The following is a 19886-nucleotide window of genomic DNA, read 5'->3' as shown; positions in this document are numbered from 1 at the left end:
CACATTCCGACTCATTTTGCCAGCATGGGTCACCTTTACTTTTGACCCATGGCACTCATTAGGTTCGATTTTTTTGCACTTTGTAGTAAAAGGTTTGATCATTTCTGATCTACACAATTGATTCCCGGCCAGGTATAAGCGGATTCCAGGGAGCAACTTTTAGATTCCAGGGGTGTTGCCGCTCTTCTCTCTAGAAATATGGCACATAGTCTTAGAGTTTGTACTTGACTATCTGGTCAGGAACCAGACAGACTGGCTAAACCGGACCGTCTGCTGGCTACCTCACGTCACAGAAGTCGGTTAATTCTCAGCACATAGAGACTCCTTTACCAAGATATCATATTATAGAGACTGTGTCTGTTCCCCAAACTAGCAAATAATAAAACGTCCAAACTAATTTTAGAGGTAACCATTTAATCGGTATTCAACAAATAAAAAACAGATATAATACAGATAAACAAATGATAAAGCTAGGCTTAATGAATATTAGATCCCTTTCTACAAAAGTGCTTTTTGTAAATGATATGATCATAGATCATAACCTAGATGTGCTCTGTTTAACAGAAACCTGGGCTAAAACCAGAAGATTACATTACTTTAGATGAGTCTAAAGGTGGAGGTGTTGCTACAATTTATAGCAATATTTTCAGTATTTCTCAGAGGTCTGGTTTCAAGTGTAATTTGTTTGAAGTAATGGTGCTTTATATAACATTATCTAGTGTAATAAGTGTTAATGATAAATTCCTTGTGACGTTTGTACCGGCTACTGTATACAGTACATGCCAACAGGGCACCATACAGACTTTATCAAATAATTTGTTGAGCTTCTGTCTGAGCTAGTGCTGGCTGCAGATAAAGTTTTAATTGTTGTTTTTTTATGAAAAGATGCATTGGGATCAGCATATATAGACATTCTAAACTCAGTTGGGGTTAGACAACACGTGTTCAAGGCATCCTAGGTGTATATAACTTTATTCTTTCAGACGAATCCAGAAAATGAAAATTAGCTTGTGTTTTACTCACCCTAAGGCATCCTTGTATATAACTTTATTCTTTCAGACGAATCCAGTCGGAGTTATATTAAAAATGTTCCTGGCCATTCCAAGCTCTATCATTGCAGTCAGTGGGTGCTGCAGTTGAAAAAGTCGTTAATTGAAGTCATCAAATAAAGTGTGCGCATCCATAATAAAATGTGCCACAGACGGCTCCGGGGGGGTTAATAAAGGGCTCCTGTAGCGAATCCATGTGTTTTTGTAAAAAAAAAAAATCCATATTTCAAACGTAATAAACACTTTTCTCTCACTTCTGGTATCTGTCATACACGGAAGCACATCTAAAAAAATATAGCCGAGGACACAGACTGGGCTGCTGCTGAAAAAACAGAGGTGTTAATTATCGGACCAAAAACCTTTGCATGTAATAATCTTGAACACTTTGTAACACTTGATGGATGTGCTGTCAGTTCTTCGTCATCAGTTAGGAACCTAGGTGTTCTATTTGATAGCAACCTTTCCTTTGAAAGTCATGTTTTCACATTTTTCCATCTTAAAAATATATCTAAATTACGATTCTCTCAATTTCAAATGCAGAAATGTTAATTAATGCGTTCATGACCTCAATTAAATCTATAAGTTTAATATGAGCTGCTTTTGGTGCTTGACACCTTTTTATTGATCATTATGTGTTTCAAGAATAAGGTCCAAGGTTAAGAATTATGCTATTAGTTACTTACATATAAAATGTTTTTCTCTATATAACAACATTACAATAGTGAAAGATGACTTTACTGATCACGTCTCTTGCGTGGCAGGATGTTGAACTCATGAAAAATAATCATACTGAACTTACTCAACAAAAATCATCTACTGAAGTCAAAACACAGCAATCCACATTACCTCAAACATATCCTAACATTAAGATTGACCGACCAGCCGGCAAACTCTTCCTTGAACAGTTACGTTCACGATTTCTGATTCACCTTACTGGATAAGGGGGGCTGTGATTGGATGATGGCAGGTATCGGTGATCATTCTCAAGTGATCAGCACTGCTGCTGTTGTATCAGTCAGTGGTTTGATCAGCATAGCAGTCAAAAAACTGGACAAAAATAAGGGACGTCCCAGCTAAAACGGGATGGTTGGCAACCCTAGTCATAACTGAACGTGATGTGCTGTTTGAATGCTGAGCAGAGAATAACAGAAGGAAGATCGATTTCTGTAAACATAAATTTAACAATGTAAATATAATTCTGTCCCTCACATTAATATATGGAATGGCTTCAGATGATATACAGTACATGAAAGTGCATATACAGTACGTGCTCTTCTGTTTCTTTTGGTGAATGACTATCCCTTGTGCCTTATAAAAAGGCATGTCAACTAGACGAAACCTAGAGACAGATCCCCTGTGAAGACCTTGTCAACGATCAGGACAAGACCACGAGAACCAGACGAGTCCTCTGCTCAAAATGACGTGTGTTGCAGCCTGGAATTAAACCACACCATGTTGGTTTAATCTGGCCGGTTGAGCCTGGTTTCTCTCAAGGTTTTTTTCTCCATTTCTGTCACCGTTGGAGTTTTGGTTCCTTACCACTGACACCTTTGGCTTGCTTAGTTGGGGACATCACTGAATCAACAATGAACAATGACTTAAACTGATAAACTGACTGTTTTCTATCGTCCTCTTGCATTATCAACACACAATTTGACAGTTTGTATTGTATAAAGTGCTAGGCTATAGAAATAAATGCGACTTGACTTAAGATTTGCTTTGTTTACCCTATTCTTCACAACATAATCTATGACTAAAAATAAAAATACTAGGGTACTCAATTGTTTATATGACTAATAATAATTACTCATACTAAATTACTAGTAACTTATTGTGTTTTTTTTCCCCTCAGGTCCTTACAGTTTAGGAAAGAAAAAAGTAAAAAGCTCACAACAATGCAATGCCCTGTTCTCCTCCAATCACCCAACAGAAATCAATAATCACATTAAATGCTGCTATTAAAAAAAAAAAAACATGTGGATGGATTTGTTTCTTACAAAAGTGAAGGGATACGTGTCGTGTAACCATCTGAAGATGAGACTGTGAGGGTCCATAAGACAAAAGAAAAGTTGGGAAACTCTGATGTAGACTGCAGATTAGTGCTAATATTGGCAAAGTGCACTCCACGGCAATTGATCTTGAAACTATGAAGATATAAAAATCAACAGAGGTCAGTAAAAAGCAAACAGGAGGTGAATCTTTTTTCTTTTTTATCTTATTCTTATAACCAAGAAAATTAGTGCTAATATTTCCCATTTATTTCTACTTGCGATAAAGCATAATTGAAAAATGCAAAAACAATGCAGCCTTAAAACCTGAAATTGCTATACAATAACATAATGCCTCTATAAGTATTTTTTTATGTGATCGTTTGGAGAACAGAGCCACATACAGCATTCATCTCGGTCTAGGTAGTTTATCTCAATTCACTAGAGTTCATCATGAAGTTACATCTTGAGGCACATTCATAATTCATAATTCTGGATAATTCACTTTGAATTCACAGAAAACCTAATTGCTTGTCTAAAGGAAACAATATGATCATAAAGATAACAGAGTGGCAAAAAACCTTTCTGGAGGAATAATTTATGAGGTGCATCACAAACACAAATCTGCACGCACACACAATCAAAGTAACAGTATGTGCTGATGCAGGCACACAGGCTATTTTTCATTTTAGAGTGTGAATTCACACTCCAAAGACCAGCAGCGGAAAAACTGCAGTAAATGACTGCATAGCTTACTGAAAAGAATGGAATATATTAATGAAAAATAAATAAATAAATAAAATAATCAGAACATAAGGGTAATGCTTTTCAATAAGATGAGAAAGTCCAGGTTTACTTGCAAACTGTCAAATGGAAAATGGATTTAAAGATACAAAGTTAATAAAATGTCACTTGGGAATAAACAAGGGTAAAACTGTATCTTTTTTAAAGCTGAATGAATCTGAAACATCTTATATTAAAACATATTCAAAATGTATAATTATAATTTGCTATATGGGGAAAATGTATTACATTAAAAAAATGTGAAAAGAAGACTTTTGGAGCCCACTGTATTTTAATAACTCTGACAGCATTGCTTCATGGAGCCTTGCTCATGTGGGTAAGCTGATTTAATATTTGATCATGACCAGATCTGTCCAATCCCAAATATACAGATTACTTTTGAGCCCACTAAGATGCTAAGAGAAGTATTATTGTCTGGCAAAATCATATTTGTGCATCCATCATCATTTTGCTTGAAATCAAGAGAAAGAGGAAAGTACTGCAGTTGTGTCTGTCCTGTGCACAGTAACATCTTTTTTTAAATTTAGTTTACAATAATTTTGTTGGCTTGACTGGTTTCTTTATGATGCCCTTGCGATTTCACCTAATTACAGAGAATGAATGGGTTCCTGAATGAAATCTTCCACTAGGATGTGCTAATGTAAAAACAGAGGGGCAGACATCTTTGTTTTCACTGAACATTAATTTGAAATATATTAGCATGAGACAGACAGGATGCAACAACTTCTTTGTAAATCTGTGAGCATGGCCTTAAGTTAACCAGCTTCCAGCTTGTGAAATTTTAAATGAGAAGTGCATCCTCATACAAGTCATGGTAACTCTCAAAGTAACCTGCGGCACAGGCCTGCCAGACTTTCACATCTAATGACTAGCCTCATCCCAACAAAGAACAAGTGATAACCAATTCATCTCCTCTCCTTATTAGAAAATATTTTTGATCAGAGACCTTCCATGACCGGCAATGTGGATATCAGTTTTCCAAGACTGAACCGAAACCTCTCCAAATTTCGGAGGAAAGTGAAATCTTCTTGAAAATCAACTTAAACAGAGCGGTGAACCACAAAATGAAGCCTGCCTGCATTGCTTGCAGTAATGTGCACTACTTTATACTCATTAACACTCATTAACACTTATTAACACTCATTCTCACAAAATCTACAGCTAATGGCTTGATAAACCTAAGCGGAGAGCCTGTGCTAATAGAAAAACTACAAGGGGTCAATGCATAAGAATTTACGAATTTGAGTGTTGACAAATGTCGCTTAGATCTGCCCCGAAAGTTCACTGATGCAGTTGCAAAACTCACTTATTTCCATAAATGTTTCATGAGTTTAAACTACAAGCCATTTTCATTTAACACGAAACACAAAAGTCTGAAAATGTAGTTGAGAAACTTTGTTATAAAAGGCAGCAAAAATCATTCCAAATCAATAAAGCACCAGCCCCCAATACTTTTGATTTCATTTGATTGAATTCCTGAAGTAAATTAATAAAAAAAGAAATCTATAAATAAATATTAGCCTTACAAGCAGCATTCATTACCTTAATTCCACCAAATGGTTCAAACCTCTTTAATGTACCCTGTGCCAAAGGGGAACGCAGATGTGCAGAGATGGTTTTTGGCACTGGGCTCAGCAGGAAAATGGTTCTGTTATAACGCTTGATGTCCTTAGAGACCTTCATTGAAGCATTAACAATGTGAATTCCAAGATCTTGGTGAGGTTATTCTGTGCTGTTTCAGTGGTTGTTGGAACATTAGAGTCTATACACACACAGGTCTGATCAAGGCACACTCACTGTTCATGCATAGTTCAGGAAAAGCACTTATCAGAAATCATCTACACTTGACATTTTTGAAGAAAATGTGAGTGGTGCTTGCCTGTGCAAATCTTGCCTCCTTAGAGCCAGGGTGTTGTGGGGGTTTCCCAGAGTGTTGCTATGCAATTGCTAAAGTCTTCTGGGTGTTCAAAGTCTACACACAGCAAAAAATTTACAGAACTGTGGCTGAGGTAGTACAATTTCAAAAGCTACTGATATGTGTTTTACTAATATTTACTATTTAGGGCAATATAATGTAGAAAAACTACATTTTGGCTTTTGTACCTTAGAGTTCCACCCCAGTGACAGCTTTGTGCTTTTTTTTCTATAAGAGTTCAGTATTATTTTATTTTAAAAAAAAATTCAGTCACCAAGTGAAAATTTAAATCACTTAGAAAAGTAACAGCATAACTCATCTTATAATTTGAGGCATTTTTAAAGGTTTCTTTTTTATTTAATTATATTTCTATTTCAAGTGAGAAATAAGCATTTAAGTCATTAAATATTTATTGGTTATGGCTATACCTCATTTGAATTAATTCTGGATCATAAGGCATAATGTTACAATGTCTTAGATGCCTGTCTGAAACCAGACACCACACACAAATAAAAATAAGTAAAAAAATAAAAAATAAATAATAATAATAATAAATAAGTGAAGTGATGTGATGTGTGGCCAAGTATGGTGCCCCATACTTGAAATTTGTGCTGTGCAATCCACGTGCACACACAGTAGCAAACATACATACTGTACACACAAACACAACCGGAGCAGTGGGCAGCCATATTGCTGCGGCACCCAGGGAGAAGTTGGGGGTTCGGTGCCTTGCTTAAAGGGTCTTCCCTCAGTCGTGGTATTGAGTTAAGAAGAGAGCATTGGTTATTCACACAACAATTTCTGCCGGACCTGAGACTCGAACCCGCAACCTTTGGGCATGGCTGGATTGGGATAAAAAATCGGCCCTGGCATTTTTCGGTCCAAGCGGCCCCCCACCACTTAGATATATATATATATATATATATATATATATATATATATATATATATATATAGCAACATATCGTCTCTATGAACATAGGGCTGTCAAAAGTGATTAATCACGATTAATCACATCCAAAATAAAAGTTAAGTTTACATAATATATGTATGTGTACAGGGTATATTTATTATGTATATATAAATACACACACATATAATTATATATTTAGAAAATATTTACATGTATATACATTTATATATTTATATTCTTATATTTTATATTATATATAAATATATTTAATATATAAACATAACATACTCTTCTTAAATATATACATGCATGTGTGTGTGTATTTATATATACATAATAAATATACACAGTATACACACATATATTATGTAAACAAAACAATTATAAATAAATCAATGATATTCAGGGCTCTGCCAATAATATATATATATATATATATATATATATATATATATATATATATATATATATATATATATATATATATATATATATATATATATACAGGTGCATCTCAATAAATTAGAATGTTGTGGAAAAGTAATTCAGTAATTCAACTCAAATTGTGAAACTCATGTATTAAATAAATTCAGTGCACACAGACTGAAGTACAGTAGTTTAAGTTTTTGGTTCTTTAATTGTGATGATTTTGTGATGAAAACTGATGACATTTTAGTGTAGTTTTAGTCGTCAAAAACTGATGACATTTAGTCTAGTTTTAGTTACCTTATATTACTAAAACTTAATTACTGTTAACTTATAGACTCAAGAATACATCCATTCCAGACACGGAAGATGCTCTGATTTGAATTTACAACATTTATTTTACCAACCAAACATGTAAGAAGTACACACACATAAATTTAAATAAAATAAATAAAAACAATAAATAAAATGTAAAAAAAAAATCTGCAAATTTTTCTCCCAAAGACGAACCCCGGCTGGCCGGCCATCGGTCCCTTTCTCTGTGTCAAGGCTGATTTATACTTGACGTGTCCGCAGTTTCGCTTGGGTGAGGTAGGAAAATATGACATCATCGCGGTGTTGACGGAAGTTTGCTTTTACTGTGCGCGAACTAATTCCGCGTGGCATAGTGCACAGCATTTTTTGTAACTTTCCGCATAGCTCCGCATCAGAACATGCACGAGTTCCGGGCAATTCTAACCGAACATGCATGAATTCAGGGTGATTCTAGCTGAAATGCATGTCTGTGTCGGCGTTTATGTGAAACAGAAGTGGTCAAATGTGAAGTTAAAACTCCATCAGGTGCTTTTTGGCGGAAAACGTTAAAAAAAAAAAAATGTTTGCATAGGTTGTCCAAGGCTTCTTATTTGAAGTATGTTTTATTTTTATTGTATAAAAAAATAATTACAACCCACCTAGATATTAATTATACACTATGTTCTTAAACCTGCCTAAAGTTTAATACTAAATACAACCAATAATATAAGATTGTTTTAAGTTGGTACATAAAGAAATAATTAATTCATCAACTCATTCATCACAAGACTTGTACCGGCAAATGATTTCTTCTCACAGGTGATTCCCGACGGTTTTATAGGACAATTATTCCTCGTCACTCCCATGTCGTTTCAAAGAATAGTACAATGGTGAACACGACAAGTATAAAAGCCTCGTCCATTTGGGAAGGTGCGCTCACAGTCAGCGGAGCCAGACAAAAGCATAAATCCCACTTAACTTTGTTTGTTGTCGTCTTCGAAATAATGCCGCGAGTGGGGCTTGAGGAAGTGACTGCTAAATACTGCTAAATAATAATAACGCGACAAAACGAGATGAAAAAACGTTATAACATTTCATTTTGTCTCATTTTGGTCAACGAAAATGAAGAGACATTTTAGCATAGTTTTTATTTTGTAAACCACATTTAGTCTCATTTTTTTTTTCATCAACAATATTGCATTATACATTTAATTATAGTCATCGTCACATGACCAGCATTTACGTTGCGTCTCGTCTTCGTCACATGATAAAGGTTCGTTGACGATGATATTTAGTCATCATTTTTGTTGACGAAAGCAACACTATCTAACACATCTGGCTCTCATCAGCCAGATAGTAGAGTGCTCCATGACCTCGACTGGACGTGTGAAATAAGAGACATCCAAAATATGCCATGTTGGGTGTGTATTCCAGAAACTGTTTGAGAGGATTTTGACTATACTTTGCTGTAAGACTTCATTATAACCTCAAAATTAAGTTTCCGTCAATAAACATATGCTATCGGCTATTCACTTCATAACAGCTATAAGAATCAGTAAGGATGGTGTGCTGCTTCCAGAGTCTAATAAATACAACAAATAATATATAAAAAACTGGAGCATAAAAATGCATCTTGAATACTGTGCAATAGCAGTTGGCATTTATTAGCATTATAGAAGTCATTATTTGAAACTAATATGAATATGCTAATACTTTAACTTAACAGTGTGTAGGTATATGGGAATTATCACCTATCGCATACAATGTGCTGGAAGTCATCACTAGTATTTCAGTGTCCAAAGTGTTAAATGTCTAGCTGTTGCTCTCGAGGAAAGACACAGTTCTTGTGACTGATAGCTTTGTTTTTATGGTTCTGTAGTGGTGCTTTGAGAGTCACTAATCTTGCCTTCCTGCTTTCAGGACTTAAGCTCACACTGGTCCTCAGGAGTGAGAGGCTACATTAATTATTTTTACCCTGGTTACTTTTAAATATTCCATTAAATATTCATTAACATATGCATTTTACTCAATTTTAGCCACTGTACTTGCTATTATTAGTCTTTTCCTTTTCAGCCCAGTATTATTCTTGGCCACAACTCACCCTGCATAAGCAACAATGATTTGATTCAAAATGGCAGTGGGTTTGCTTTAAAAACGCATTGCATGGGTAGTCATCCACCTGTAAAAAAAAAGAAATAAAATAGAAATCCACAGGTAGCAGAAACTACACAACACAAAAAAAGTATTTCAAAGGAGAGAGAAAAGAAAAAAAAAATCGAACTTTATAGTGCTGTGTGGGCTATGTAAGCCTATTGGCTCTCCCCATGAGCATATCCGCATATCCGTCATGCTTGAGAACTTGAGTGGAAATCCCGCTGAAAATCTTACAAAATTAGCAGCAAGACAGCAAAGAATGGTGCAAAGTTTTTTTTTTTTTTTTTGCTGTCACATCTAGTTTATTGAAAACTTGAGTGCATACAAGATGTGTGCAAGATTGCAACAGACAAAAGTATTGTAATATTTATGTGTGTCCACAGTGAATTCTTTTCTGACTATTAAACCTTTATAAACAAGTGTCAGTGGATGTGTGGTTCTCAAATTAATGTTTTCCAGTAATCAGAGCCTATTCAAAGATGTCCTTACAGATTTTACAGCCATATGAATTTTGAAAGAAGTTTATTATTTATTATTATTATTATTTTTTTTTTACTAAACTCATTTAAAAATAACACATTTTAGAGCTGTAAAGACAATACCATGATACCATGGAACTGTGATATTTTTGCTTAAGGTTATCATACCATCAAAATCTCATACGGCCCATGCCTACATGTGTAACAAGGACACCTTAAAATAAATTGTTACTGAATTTTATTATATTTTTAATATAGACATGTATTAAATGAGTAATGGAATATAATTACAGTATTTTTTGTGATTAAGCTATAGCATTTGTGCATTTATACTAAATGTATTTAGACAATTGTTTTTCATACAAATACCATAGAAACCTTACAGTCACATTTTTACCAGGAAGCTGCTATATGTGTGGTTTTAACTGTGGTTATCATGATCTAAATGTATGCTACTATGGAAGGCCAGTGGTTCATTTGAATAAAACTCAAACAGTTAGATTAATACAATTTCATAATATAAAAATGAGGTTGTTACAATTTTGTACAAATTGTTACTATTTTTGACAATGAACATAAATGTACACTTGCATCCTAACTGAAACTACTGTCAACTTAACCTACTGTCAAATGTGCATTTCTAAGAGACTTAGAAAATTCCTTTTATATTATTAATATTGCAGCCTGCACTGTCAACTGTGATGCAGATACGCATCATTAAAGTCAGGCAATACACACGGGACACCCAGGCAGCCCCCGAGGTACGTGGGGCCCTGTCCCAGGACATTTTAAAAGGCATTCACAAATCAAAACAAATGCAAAACGCGGCAGTGGAATTAAAAAAAAAAAATGCATGGTCTCTTTTTTCAAACTTTTAAACTTCTTTTGACTTGAGCACTGCATTTCTGAAATGCCGTCTCATGCTCGAGGCACTGCAAAAGATGCGAGATGTGAGCGCAAAGGTAGTGCAGTGGAGACTTAATGTTCTAAAACAACCAGGGAAAGTCAATTTTCTCTCACATTTCACTTGTCATAAACACTATACTTCTAAGACAGCAGCACGGTAATCAAAGTGGATATTTTTATGCTTAACGTGGCTTATGCATTTAGATACTGATATTAAAAGATCAAACTCTGCTGAAGAGCCCAGAATATGAACCCAATGCGAAACGTTTTATGTTAAGCGTTTACCTTCAACTGTAAAAAGTAGTAACAAGCAATCGTTGTGTTAAAGAGATTTTTCAACCTGTTCTTACCCTTATATTTAGTTCAAATTCACATTCATAGACTAAATATTTATTCCCACAGGGATTTCAGCAGGGGCAATTCTAGGATTTCATCCTCAGTGGTGTTTAGCCCTCAGAGATCATTGGATACAAAGATACAAATTAAGATGTAACCGACTGTGTTTACATGGATATTCATCATTCTGACATTTTTTGTGTGTATTTGCTCAAGAAGACATGAAAGAGAACTCAATTTGGTATTTGCGTGCTGTATGAGCTGTGTCTTAACTATCCATCACAGTGTGTGAGTACCACATTGAGATCTCTTTCACGCCACCTTGCACTAAAAACACTCTAATGTTTATGAAAACACTTTTACGGAGCCCTGCACACGTGCACACAATTACTATTTAGTTTCATCAATTTGCTAATTTGTTCCCTCGATTTGCTAAATCGTGTGCACGATTTAGCAAATCGAGGGAATGAAATAGTAAATCATGCACACGATTTAGCCTACTATTTTTTGCATGCATGCCATGTGCAAGATTCCGTACACTTTAATGTTTAAACTGACAAGACTTTAAAAACGTGAGAATAATAAACTTTCTTGAGGAAACTTTCTTCGTTCAGATAGCTGATTATAGTTTTAGGGGTGCTTAGATGACAGAAAAGACTGAAGCCCACCTAAAAAGGGTGTAAAACAGATTCAGAGTCGCAGCAGGTGCACAATAAATTTTCATTCATGACATCACTGCTGGTAGGAGGGGCCCAATCTCATTCTTTGTGTGGGGGCCTCACAGATGTGAGGTACGCCACTGGCAACACAAACCTGTTTTATGATTTGAAACAATATCACTCATTAGAACAGGGATTTTCAAACCTGTCCTGGAGGACCCCCAGCCCTGCACATTTTATATTTCTCCCTTATCAGACACACCCAATTCAGGTCTTGCAGTCTCTACTAATGAGCTGATTTTCATTTTGGGGTGGAGTAACCCTTTAAGACTAAAATCAGTGTATTTACTGACTGATCAATGAGTTGAATCAGCTGTGTTAGATGAGGGACACATATAAAATAAGCAGGGCCGGGGGTCTTCTCTCATTAGAACATACAGAAACTAAGAAATATATATATATATATTTTTTTTTTTCTATTAAGATATTTATTTTGTTAAGGAAAAATGACTGGAAAATTGTAAAGAATTAATAAATGTGAAATGTTTGTCATGTTCTGACCATAAAGAGTAGTTTAAAATCACAATTAATGGTCTGATTTCTTCAACTTTCACTTATGAGCAAAAAACTGGCATTAAACTGGAAAGAAATAAATATCTGAAATTTATCATGATAATTATCAATATCAACTGATATGAAAATTTACAATGATAATTTTTTTGGCCATATCGCTCAGACCTAAGATACACCATTCAAAAGTTTCTTATTTTCTTTTAAGAAACATATTTTTATATTCTGCAAAACTGCACTAAATTGACCAAAAGTGAAAGTAAAGACATTTACACTGCTTCATAAGATTTCCATTTCAAATAAATGATCAGTTTTCCACCAAAATATTTTATTTTTATTTTATTTTTTTTAAAACTATCAGTTTTACAAAAAAATATTAGTTTTTTTTTTTTTAAATTATGTTGTTGTTAATTAATATATTAGAATGATTTCTGAAGGATAATGTTACACTAAAGACTGCAGTTATGGCTGTTGAAAATTTAGTTTTAAATTATTACAATGACATTATAAAATATTATAATAGAAAAAAAATATTTTTAATTGAAATAATACTTTACTGTATATTTGATCAAATAAATACAGCCTTTTTGAGCATAAGAGACTCTCATATTTCAGGATCAAACCCTAATCATTATTATTTCAGGAAACACATAAAAACTAAGTTAGAGTTGGCCTTTAAAAATTGTTACAGTTGTATAACCACTTGTGTTATGCATGTCATTTCTGTTTAGCAGTTGTGCTGAGTGTGTTGTACGTTGCCTTAGTTTTTAATATCTTACAGAACATGGCATAGTAAATGTGCAACACAAACCGGGAGTGGAGTGTCGATTAATAATTCAGAGAAATGTGTAAAGAAGGCTGTTGTATTCCACATTAACAGTAATGCTTAACAACCGCGATGTGCTTTGTACATCCCAAGGTTTCTCTGCTGATGATTGCTACCAAGGTGTGTTAGAATAGTGTGTAGAGGGAGTGGAGTAACTGAGCTTCTTTGCACGATAAGAACAATTGCATGAAGTTCTACATGGCAGCCAAAACATGTCACAACTCACAAGTTCAACAATTTCCCCAACCCTTCCCTTCAGAAATACCACAGGAAATGCAAACACATTTTGAATATTGTACAACTCTTTCTATTGTCCTTTAAGTGGCTGCTTGAAAGAGGTGTGAATTGTTTAGAGTAGAAGCCAGAGGAACTGAGAATGGCCCTTTCACAGTGGTCAGTCCAACCTGGAGGAAACTGTCACAGGCAACTGGCGAACTCTGTTTAGCAATGAGTCATAATGTGTATATGAATGCCATTTTCATCCACCCCCACCACCTCAAATATACTTCCGGTTTACAAAGTCCAACGTTATACAACAGTAACAGTCAGTATGTGACCGTAGGATAAATTTCAGATACAGAAAAAATTGGTCATTAAATTTTAATTAAACTATTAAAGTATGTACAACTTCTAAAGTAAAATTAGTGCTTGATCTCCATGCAGGGTCCAGTCTTTATAGAAATGTCTGACCTAATGTACAATGAAACTGAAGCAGTCTGTTGTGGTCAGATAACCAGAATGCATTTGATTATTTTATCAGTATTGGTAAAATATAAGCAAATCTTCTATGGACAGATGGGAAATAGAAGCTAAAAAAAACAACAACACTGTATATTAGCAGCTCAGATTAAGACTGGAAATGCAGAGAATGGAAGCATTTATCAGCTGACCACTTAGTCGACTGTCTGTGTAGATATGAGCCTCGAATTAATGGAAGGGCTGCATATGAAATACGAAACAGAGAGCCATCACACAGGGTAAAAAGTATATAAATATTAGAAAAATATTCATATATCTCCAATCAAAACATGCTGACATTAGATCAAACAGTGCACCAACAGTTGGACTGAATTACATGAACAAAAAGCTTATCGACCTCTTAGATGTCTTACTATTGGAGCCCTCTTTTTCATTTCAGCCTAAGTGGCCTATTGGGGTGCTTTAATATAGTGCATTAGTCTCGCTGTGCTATAAAACATTTATCCAGTGGGACAATGTGATTTCGTATCAAACCAGTGCAGCCTTTCCAGTTAGCATCTTCATTAGAGTTGACCGAGAAGAAGTAATTCTTACTAATTTAGAAACGGAAAATAAAATCTCTGTTCACCAATACATATCAGTGGCCTTCTTAATATTTCATCTATTTGATGATAAAATCAGTGTAAGAAGCAACAAGCTAAGTTATGTTAACAAAACCTTTGATCAGCCAAATGCAACAAGGAGGAAAAAATGAAAAAGCTATGATGGGAACACTAGGAGTAACATTACATGAACTGGAGATTGATATGAGTTAAGCATACAGTATTTAAAGAAAAGAACAAGAAAAAAACATGTTGCTGCTAAAAGACAGTCTGCACAGAAGGTAAGTTAAGTTTTTGCAAATACTGGTTACATTTTTATCATTAAAATTTAAAATAAACAAAACCAAACCAAACAAAAAACAGTTAAGTTAGAAAAGACCAAATGCAAAAGAGCTATTACTACTGTCCCACACTGAAAAGGTACAGTATATTACCACTCCACAATGCTCTTGAATGGCAATTACAGTAGCACCTTACGAAGTAATAAGAACCTGCTAAAATCAGAGACTCACTTGTAATGATATTAGCAGATGAATAATTCTATTGAATTAAGGGACCTTTATCCATTTTTTGTTTTTTTTTGCACAGTTTGTTGTGGAAAATCTAATTCTCAAAAGCATAAGTCGTCATAGTTGGGTAATAGTGGTTAACCTACAACAAATATAATATTTGCTTTTACATTTGCTCCAAATTCTGCAATTTAATGCCAAGGTAATATATATAACACTTTTTTTAATGAGAATATAACAAAGAAAATGCTAGATTTACAATGTTAATAACAATGTTTCGCAGTCTGTGAAAAGGATCCATTATGTAGACTGGGTTCATTCCAGGATGTAAACATCAGGGCTGTACACCACTCAGAACTCACTGAATGCCTTTTACATTCAAATTTAATTTATGAATTTGAATGGTCAATAACCAGAAAGTCTGAATGCTTGCCTGACAAACCCCATCTTAAAGTTTTGAATAATGTTAAAAAAGCCTTTCAGTTTGAAGGTTTATATGCATTCATATGCCTTTATAGTTATATGATTTATAAACCCCAGACATAAAAATGCTAAAAAAATAGACAGATAGACTTGATATGTTTTAACCATTCTTGACCCGAGTGGAAGAACATTTCATGTTCCAGAATGCATTACCTGTGTTACATTATTCATCCTGTCATTCCAATTTAACTACCTGTAAGGTGTGGTAAATTCAATTCAAATTCCAACTACAGATCTGAAATGGAGCAAATTCTTTAATTCTGGTAAACGTGTCAGATAATCCAAAACATTTAACATGCTAAGGGTGGAGGATATGAAGAAGTTTGTGACGGCTGTTTAAATACTGTTGAAATCTGTGGAGCATTCTGTAAGTGCAGAATCTGTGCAAGTCTAATTAACAGAATCAATTCAATGTTCAAAAACCCCTCATGATTCACCATAGTGCATGGCGTAAACTAAGAGGGCATGAACTAGCATCCAGCTCCTATAAGTGAAGTATAGCCCACAACAATCCCACATTTGAACAGGCCATTACACAGGAATCAATTGTTTGTTCATATGCCACTCACAAATAGAACGCAACAAGCCAACACACTGTGAAACATGAACATAATCACACCATTTGACCAATGAATGTCAGCTACTGTAAATATCACAGACCCCAGAAAAACACATCCAGTGATTAACACTGACAAATGGCTTTGTGCCATGATGAATATAAGACATCCATGTAATCTATATAAGCAAAATGAAAAGAATAGCCTGAAGTTATTAGCAATATATACATACATGCTAATATACATGCATACTATAGGAACAACATGGAGTCCACAATGGAAAAATGTGCATTTTAAGTTTCACTGCTGTCCACACATGCTTGGCTTCATGTTTCAACCAACCTCTATCAATAATCAAGTGAGGTCATATGCACTGATTCCTGCCCTTATTTTCTTTCATCTTTCATTAAATAACAGTATTGTAATCCATGTGACGTCAGATATAATAGGTTTCCCAGCCAATGGTATATAAACATACACACAATCATGAAAAAGGAAACTGAATAAATGTGGGTTTCTATGACAGAATAAACGGTTGACATGAGCAGCTTAACCTACATACAATTCTGTCAAAGGGAATTTAATAACCTCACATCATATGTACTGTTACTGTTTAATCACACATCACATTTCATGGCTTCTCTTAACACTGAAACAGTGAGACTATTAAATCTATTTCCTTGATTGCCACTGACAGCACAATAAATAAAAATGAAATTGCACTGTCATTTAGTACTCAAGCATTAAAATATTATGTTAATAAGAAATGACATTGACATATTATGGAAGACTGAGGTTAGTTAAATGCTTGGCTACAAAAAAATGCTATTGGTGGTATTAGAGTTTTCAAAAGGACAAAATTCATCAAATTATTCTGTTTTAAGAGATTTCTGAACTAGAGAAAGTTTCTGAACTGGTTTCTAAATTTGTAATTAATCTTTTGATTTAAAACTTAACTGTGCTTTATAATCACTGTAAAAATGTTAGATTAAATATTAAGATATTACATTATATATATGTTATGTATTCTAATGATATTAAAAACAACAAACTACTATATATATTTTTCAATATTGTTAAAATGTAATGGTTTTTAAATGTATAAATGTTTATAAAATTAAACAGTATGGATTACCATATAGTTTGCAGAAAAAAATAATTAACATTCATAATAATCAAAGTAATATGTATACTTTTAGGATAAAGTATTATTAAAATTATGTTGTTTATAAGTAGAAAGTATGAATTTAGTATTTTCTCGTAAAATATTGTTAAAATGTATGAATCGACTTTGTTGCAGAATTGCTGAAGAAAGAGACATTCTCAGAATTTAGGAACCACCACATTTGTTCAGATTTATTTAAAAGGTTTTGTCTTAATGTTATCAGTTTATCCACACTGGATATAAATATATTTTATATTACTCAGTTAATATTTAGTGCAGTACTTGTTGTGTTATGCATTATCCCAGCAGTGTTCTGTATTGGTAAAACTGTTCTGTCTTTATCAAAGTTGTTATGGGTTCATTTGTACTGCCAGCTAACTTTATCAGCCAGTTCAGTAACTTAAAGATTTGAATCTCAAATAGGTTGTTATATCAACATTATATATTTTAATGACAGTTATACAAAAATAATCACTATACTGCCATCCAGTGTAGCCCCTGTGACAACTTCCCCATGTAACTAGCCACAACATAAATTCTTTGCAATAACGTTTACACAGTGATGGCCACAGATCTTTATGCTCTGATAAAGCAATGCATCTCCTTGTGAAAAAGATAATAACACGTTCTATCAAAAGTTCAGCAATCATGCTAGGCAACATGTTTCATTGAGAATGCAGCTAAACATGCACAAGCCCAACACGAGGCAGAATGTGACCATAGGCTACTGATGCCCCACAATGCACCTGTAACACAAGAACTGTCAATTGACATGTAAGCTATAGGGCCTACTACACCACAGTGGATATCGAGAATGAACATCCACATCTAACATCTACCTCGCAAGGTCACGACAGCTCTGTAAAGGCTATTGTACGTAGCCGCTACGTCTGTTTGTCTTACCGTATACTCCCTGGCAAAAAACGCCTTCAAACAGTGCGGCCAATAAACACAGGACTGCAAAGCTAATATCCATCTTCACGTTAGTCTGAACATATCCAGCTCTTCAGGCGGCGAACAGTTGAAATCAGTACGTGCAATCCAAATCTCCCACCTCGCGTGACCGTATCATAAAGAAACAGCTGAAGTAGTGTCAGTCAGAGATGTCTCACTAGTCATTTCTTGCCAGTTCAATGCAGATGTTTTCACCAAATTGGTCTAGGAGGAGACATAAAGCTGTGACAGATGAGGAGGACGAGCACCAAACCTTCAGAGCGGGTCTCCTCCTCACACCTTCGCCGGCATTAAGCACCGACGCGACTGGCGAAAGTAAATGACAGCGCCATGGGAAACACGCGCGCTATTAATCGGTTACGCGCGCTGGCATCCACCTCTTCGACGTTTCCAAAAGCGGGATTAAATGCGAAAAATAACCAATAACTGGCGAGACCGCCGCTCTCATCCTCTTCGTGGTCACAGGATGCCGGTGAGGCGGAAAGGCACGCCGAAAAAAAGCTGCTTCTTGATGCTGACGGGAGCGCTCCTATAGTAACACTATGATTCTATGTCTCCAGCGGATAAAAAAAGATGAATCCGTTATTTCATAAGAGCTATGTGGACCAGCTTTACTTCTCGGAAGTCTCTGGCCCCGGTTTGGGGGAAAAAAAAAAAACGATGACACATGAACAGATGTGTCAGGATGCCTATTTTCAGGATAAACCGTGATTTAGACTGGATGAAATGTGAAGGGTGGTCGGGCACGCTGCGCCATACGTACTGCGCTGGAACGCCGGAGCCCAGCTGGCTGACTACGTCAAAGAGCGCGTGAGTGAGCGCGCTCGGATCTCATTTGTATGAGAAGCACTCTCGCGCTGAGAACGTTCGCAGCTGAGCAACGTGAACTTCATTATAAATTAAAGGCCGCTGGTCTAAATGGTATACATGCTTTCTGGCGTTCGTTCGTGCGTTTGGCGTTTTCTCTCACTGAAACGAAAGATGATGTAGGTGCTATTAATTTAAATGAATAGTTTTTTCCTTCCATTACCAGCATCTCGATCGCAACAGCGTGAGTGGATGCGAGGCTATACACTGAGAAACATTTGGTCATTAACTCAGGTAATGTTAATTTGCCAATATATTTGAGCTAATGAAATGTGTTACAGTAAAACGTACTGATGATGACACAGGTGCTGGAATAGAAGGCCACATGATGACTACATGTAAGCTATTCATCACTGGTTTCACTAGCAACAACGAACAATGATCAGTGACACTGAAGATAATGCTGTAAACATGAACTAAATAATAAAATGTACCACAAAACACTCAACTGTACATAACAAAAATAAGAAGAAAAAAACTTAAAAAGAGAGAGAATTTGAGAATGGCTATTAATTATAAGGTAATTTATATTATAAATGTTATAAATTTAAAAATTCATGTCATTAGATAAATACAAAAACTAAAAAAACAAAAAAAAACACACACAAATTAATGTTTTACAAAAATATACACATTTTCAACACACACACACACACACAAATTAATGTTTTACAGTAATATACCCATTTTCATAGCAAATTACAATTTAAAACTTATAAAAACTTCGACAGT

At 34.9% G+C, this 19886-nt stretch overlaps 1 pseudogene; it reads right to left on the bottom strand.

Annotated features, from left to right (window-relative positions):
• LOC109084355 overlaps positions 1-19612 on the bottom strand; it is a 150902-nt pseudogene extending 131290 nt beyond the window's left edge.
• Between the last annotated feature and the right edge of the window lie 274 nt (positions 19613-19886).

The sequence above is a fragment of the Cyprinus carpio genome, chromosome A17, assembly GCF_018340385.1.
Source record: "Cyprinus carpio isolate SPL01 chromosome A17, ASM1834038v1, whole genome shotgun sequence".
NCBI lineage: Eukaryota > Metazoa > Chordata > Actinopteri > Cypriniformes > Cyprinidae > Cyprinus > Cyprinus carpio.
Note: the sequence above shows the minus strand (reverse complement) of the source record. Positions and strands in the feature narration are given on the sequence as shown.